Raw genomic sequence first — 6443 nt, forward strand, 5'->3', positions numbered from 1 at the left:
AAGCAGTGGCATGACTTGTGTGGTACAGCGTTTGTTGCCTCCTTCCTCGTACCCTCCCTTACCCATACAGTTCAATTAAAGTACAGCCATTCATCAATATTTTTGCTAATTTCAGTCTGTTATGAATATATATTATGTTTTGATGGCATAACTTAAACTGTTGAGTGTACACAGTACCAATGTCTAATGAAGCTAGAATTTAAACCATTTCTTTCCCAATCCTACTTAAGCGCTGACTGAACTGAAAAATGAATTTTACCCTGCGGAAGATCCACAGAGAAAAAATTATTCGCCTTGACCGGGATTCGAACCCGGATCCCCCGATTTCCGGTCGAGTGCTTTAGCCAGTTAAGCTACTGAGGCGTCATTCCTCCCTGTGGATATGCGGGTGACTCCCGTAAAAGATATCTCCACGGCTAGTCCCGGTATACTTTAAACGAATTTTACCTTGGTAATAAGGAAACTTTTTGACCTCGATATGAAAGTATTTATAAACCAACTCAACAAGATTAAATCTTTTTAAAAAATCCTGTTCATACACCGGGAAGTACCACGTCCAAATGTACATGTGTGATCTTGACTTCATTTTAGGACATCAGTCTTATTGAAGAGTAGGTCACTTTGAAAGAGATACTTCTTATCTTTCGCATTCCATCTATTAAATGGAGTTTCCAATTTCAGTAGACTCCCGATTATCCGGCGGCGGTTTACCCGTATTGCGGCTTATCCGTGCATGAATTTTACCTTCTTCGATGTTTTCCGCGATCTTTATTGAAAAATAATCGGGTGCAAAAGCACCAGACTATTTTCATTGTAATTCAAGGCTATACCGATCTTATTATTTCCAATAGAAATATCCAATAGAATCCTCTTCATAAAAGGGAATTATTTTATTTACTTTTTGACGAGAAATGTTTCAAGTTTACTTGGACATCTCCTCTAGCACGCAGACGAAGATCAGCGGCGGGAAAAAAACTCATGATTCATTTTAGAAGATTTTTCAATATTTAACTAATCGCATATTTAGACAAATGTTGTTTACGAACTATAATAGCATATTTCATATCGCAAATGCGCAGTCATTACCGTGACCTCGCATTCGGTTGGATACGGCCCAATAAGGAGCCGGAAATTTCGTCGTACTCGGACATATTTACGCCGAGACTAGTCAAGGTCAAACTGGAGAGGAAGGAAATAGTAGAAGTTAAGGCATCGGGGGCCGAGGAAGTAGAGAGAGTAAGTGATAGCCAGGCACTTGTCTGCGTAGACAAATTGCCAAAATTCCTGGTTTCCTATATGCTGCGCGATGGCATGATCGCGCGCCCATAATCTTCACGGAAGCTCCGTGTTCATGTTACCTAAACATCACGGTGCGCGATCGCGTTCAGTCAGATCCGCGTCCCGCGGCAGTTGCATACAGGGCAACTTGCGCGAGACGCGACTACGCAGCGTGGTTCCTGACAGTGTAGTTTCAAACGTTACGCAGCTGTTTTGAAGCATTCATGCAAACTAATTTTATGAGTCCGTGATCTCGCAGACACGGGTGCGCGGTTTTCGGAAATCAGGTATTACATGGAGCAGTAGGAATACGAGTTCAATCATGTTATCGCCGCTAAAAAGATCACAATCGGGAAAAGATAGCCGTTAAGCAACCTAAAATAACAGACAATGTGCATAAATTGTTTGATTTACATGAAAGTAGAGTGAAAGTTTTGATTATTCGTGTTTTCCGATTATTCGTGTCTCTTCCCATCATTAGCCTAGATAATCGGCAGTATGCCGTGATTGAAATATGAGGACACAACAGATGAACTGCTCAGCCTAGCCGGCTCATTTCTCCCACTTTATTTTTAGCCTTTCGTCCTTCTTGAAATTCAATCGAACTGTTTATTTTGCTCAACTTCAAAGATTTCTGTTTAACCTTCATTCTTTTTATTGGATGGAATTTTCCTTATTTTATGAATTTACTAGATTGTTCTCCCCATTCTAACCTTGTGCCTCATGGCAAACGTCGAAGTTGTAATTCGAATGATATTTGGAAAAATCTTCATATTATGGAGGACCATAAAATAAACATATCTATCGAACATTATTGTACTGTATGAGACAAGTTAACTGTCACAAGTAAACGGAGATGCGAAATTCGTTTATAATCCTGTGCTTCATCGAATTTGAAAATATGATATAAAATCAACTGTTGATGGATAAGACAATACAAATCAACTGAATCAATTTAGATGGATAACAATATGGTTTTATTGCATAAACCTAATCCCAATTTAATTTTTTGACAGAGAAGATTTATGTTAATTTTTCGTCTATATAGTGGCACAAGTTCAATGGTCCTTTCTTCTTCGTAAATAACGTGAACATATTGCGCACGTCGAGTAGACAAGCGTATTTTTTGAGCGATTGTAATAATATTTTTGGCGTCGAATGAGCTTTCCTTCCGCAAAATTCCGTCTTCATCGAGTAGTAGTATCGCTATATACCTAGTGGGATTTATTATGCGTGTTTAGCATTTACACCCCTAGGATTAAAATGCGGCTTGGGCCCTCCGGGTAGGGGATTTTAGTATTTTTACGGCACGACCCCCTTCTTGCGCAGTCATATGGCCTGAGATAAACCCAGCCCTTCATCGTTGATTCGAGTGCTAAAAACAGCGTGAGAAATAACGCTAAAGGATGAGCGCACGGCAACTTGCAGACTTGTAGACCGATTCATTTATTTGTATTCATGGTATTTAGGTATCCTCATGATTGAATCCTTGCGCGCTTGATTACGGGCGCCGCACAGTGGGCGGAAATCGGAAAAAGCCGGACAAAATTACAAAATGGCTTTTTTTGAGTTATAAACTTGAAACTTCGCATGTATACTCAAAAATGATTGAAATTTATTGATATGTACTTCATTTGACATAGATCCTACCCGTTACTGAGATACAGAGGCTCAAACGTGAGCAAATTTCCATAAAAACGCCCGTCTTCAATTTTCTCTGAAAATCTTCCAAAGTAAGTGAATGGTGAAGTTATGGGTGGATTCTTGCCGAATAAAAAACCACATAATCTGTTAGCATGGTGTTTTTTCTTTAATAATCCGTAATCTTAAAGAATACAGCCCATAAATTCTTACCGTGCAGTAACAAAATGGCGGATACTGTTTTTCGACGAAGTTTTACATTTAGGTAGAGTTTCAAATAGGTTTTCGGCAAGGTCGCGCAGAGTAACTTATATGAGAGCATTGTTTGAAGATTTCTTGAGGTCTTTATGCAGTTTTCTTTGAAATAAGTTTGCGTCGCCGGAAATTACATTGATTTTTCGATCGCGCGGCAGGGTTCTTCTCCGCGCGTCGGGAGTTGGATTAGCCGCGCCGCGGTAAGGTTATTGAAGCTGTATGGGTTTTAACGCTCAACATTCGCCGTTTTTATGTTTGGCTTCAAGACACCGATTCTCAAATGGTCTGTGGTGAAGACAGTGGAGGTTTTTCATGCGATGTACTTGCACGTTTCATCGAAGTTCATTTCGTTATCTTTGGATACGATCGAAGACCATGCTTCCATTAAAAGCGTTCAAACCTCGACAAAGTGAGTTGTTCTCCTGGGACTCATACAAAAAGACCTACCAGAAAGATACCAACTGAGACCCTTATACCTTCTTCAATCACCGATTCCTGATCCTCAGGATTCTACTTTCGAAAACGGCCGTTTTATGACATCCTGGAGCGGAGCCCTTGGCCGTCTTAACGGAGGTATTTCTATGGGAACAAAAAATGAACGATTTTTGTGTCGCTTCAAAAATTGGCTCGCTGAATCCATAACATTTCCGGAATATGCTTTGCATTACTTTCTCAATACTTCTACGGGAGTTGGTATTTTTGTAAAAATCTATTTCTTTCAAATTTATTGAATAAATACTATTCCACATTTAGCTTTACGTTACAAAGTTCATACTTTATTCATACGTACCGACGGATCAATATTGACATAAATGGCGTGAATAAATTATTCTGCGACAATGTTGCGCTTGATAAAGGAAACTTACCCATGCGGGACTCGAACCCGACACTTCTTTGACAGGCGAGCATTTTACCCCGCCGCCACCCAAGTCGGCAAATTGAACAAATAACGAACTGCAAATAGCGTCATTAAATCTAATGTTTTACTCTTGAGATGAAGAGAATAATGTTCAAGAAGATGGCTAATAATGCAGTGTTCAGTGACTTAACATTACTAATCATGAACATAGATTACTGATGGCAACTAAATAATCAAAGTTTTATGGACGAAAATTATGGATCGCGTGACAATCTCATGTTCTGCACCTACAGTAAGCACTAGAAAGTTGTAGAAGCAGATACGATGAAGACAGGGTAGTTTAGGTAGACATTTCCACGGGAACTTCTAGATTTTTTAAAACGTATATCATACCCTCAGTTCTACTTTGACTGTGGTGAAGGAAAGTTAAGTTCTCTTGAGTGCGCAGAATTTGTGAAAGTGATTTTAATTTGCTTGTGGAGCGTAGAAAACTCAAACTTCCACTTGCCTGTAAGTACGTTTTTGAATAAATCCCCGAACATCTTTTTCAAAATAGTTATTTTAATTTAGATTATCAATTTTAGCTGAAAATTTTCTTAGCATTCCTTTCCTAACTAAAATAAATTTAAATTTAAATTATCAAATGCCACTGTTTAAATTCCAATCGATACGACATATTCAATATGCATTCAGAAAATCATATGTGGCAATGCAGCGTACACAAACCAACAGAATATTTATCGATATCAGGTGAACGATATTTTAATCTCCTAAGTTATTCATACCCGACGCTATTGCACCGCAGGTTTAGAACCCCACGATTCAGCTGTCCTTCAGTGTGTTGCAAACTAAAAACTATCGTTTTTCTTAATTTCGAAATGACTATACTTCCCTGTAGGATAATAAATTATATGGGTTTTAAGATTAAGAAAAAATTTGGAAAATAAGGTAAGCAATGTAAGCATTACTTTTCTGTTGATCATGGCCAGTAGAAAACAGAACTTGATCGTGTAAAATCCAGAGTTGAAATCATTAAGGCCATCCACCTGCCTTTCAATATAGGTAATGTCTTTCTGATTTTGTAACTTCTTTTCTCTTTTTTCACCTAAAGCGGATGGGATGACAAAATCGTGTCGACGTCGGCAGTGGATTTTCCCAGATAGTGTCATCTAAAATTGTAGAGCCTATATGTGAGAAGTGCCTCCGATGCAATTTAAATTCTTTATCAAAAGTTTAGAGATAAATGTAATTAACCAAGATAAAGTGGAAACTTCAGTCGTTACCTGTTGCGCCTTTGTTACCTGCTGCTTTTTAATCAAACTAAGAGATACAAGGGAACATCAAAACCGTACTTAGAGATTAATCTGTAGTTCACCACACATTTTAATAGGGTAGTTTCGTTCATCAAAGAAAACCAAAGGCATTGATTGCGATTCGTTACCCACCATTAGTGTATTCATAATACACAAATTGTTTGGTTTTTGAAATACCGGTTTAGACGAATGGCAAGGGTCAAATTTTATCCTCATTTGAAAAAGGCCAGATTGGCGCCCATACGATTCCACTCCGCATGACGTCACAGGGACCTAGTTTCTACACGAGAGGATAGGAGTTATACATCGTCTGAGGTTACCAATGCATGCATGAGGCACAGAGCTCAGGGAAACATGTCTTAATAAACACTTATTGAAACTGGCTAAGGTCGGAAAGTTTTCCTCGTTTGATAAGGTATTAATAAACCTTTTTTAAGCCAAGCGCTACCATCCAGCAAGGTACTCGGCTATCCGCTAGCATCCTGCGACGTATCAGCGCTAAGTCTCGCCTCAAGGTCACCACACCGGGTGGGAGGGGGAACCAGAAATACGACGTACGGAGATATTTCCCGGCATTCATACTTGAGCGTCGCGTTTTCGCGCGCTTGAAAATTTTCACTTTTCATTTAATCGCGAAAAATAGATGTTGTCATTTAAAAATCTAAAAGCGTGAAATACGTACTCCAGGAGTAATAATCTTTCGATTAAAGCAATAAAAAAATAATAGGAAACCACCCTATTCTTGAGAGGTGGAAGTGGTGGCTAAGCAGGCTATTGTTCCCAATATGGTGAGGTTCAGTGGTGCTTGAAGGTTTACTTCGCACATTGTCTCAGTTATTTTAATTCCTTCGTTATAAGCTGCCTTTTTTGCTATCGCTATTCTATCATAACTGGGATACAATTCGTGTCCATGGCTCAGAGCTGTCCTACGAAAAGACCGATGTTTACGCTTGGTCAAATCAGAGGCAATCATCAATGACAGTGCCTCTTCCACTGTCATCTCAGGGTGGACCTTTTCACTCGTCCTCCACTTTGAAAGAACTCTCTTAGCCCGAGTAGGGGTCGTAGTTGTTATTTCTGCAATTAGGTGAGCTGCT

This window comes from Ischnura elegans, chromosome 1, assembly GCF_921293095.1.
Source record: "Ischnura elegans chromosome 1, ioIscEleg1.1, whole genome shotgun sequence".
NCBI classification, from domain to species: Eukaryota; Metazoa; Arthropoda; class Insecta; order Odonata; family Coenagrionidae; genus Ischnura; species Ischnura elegans.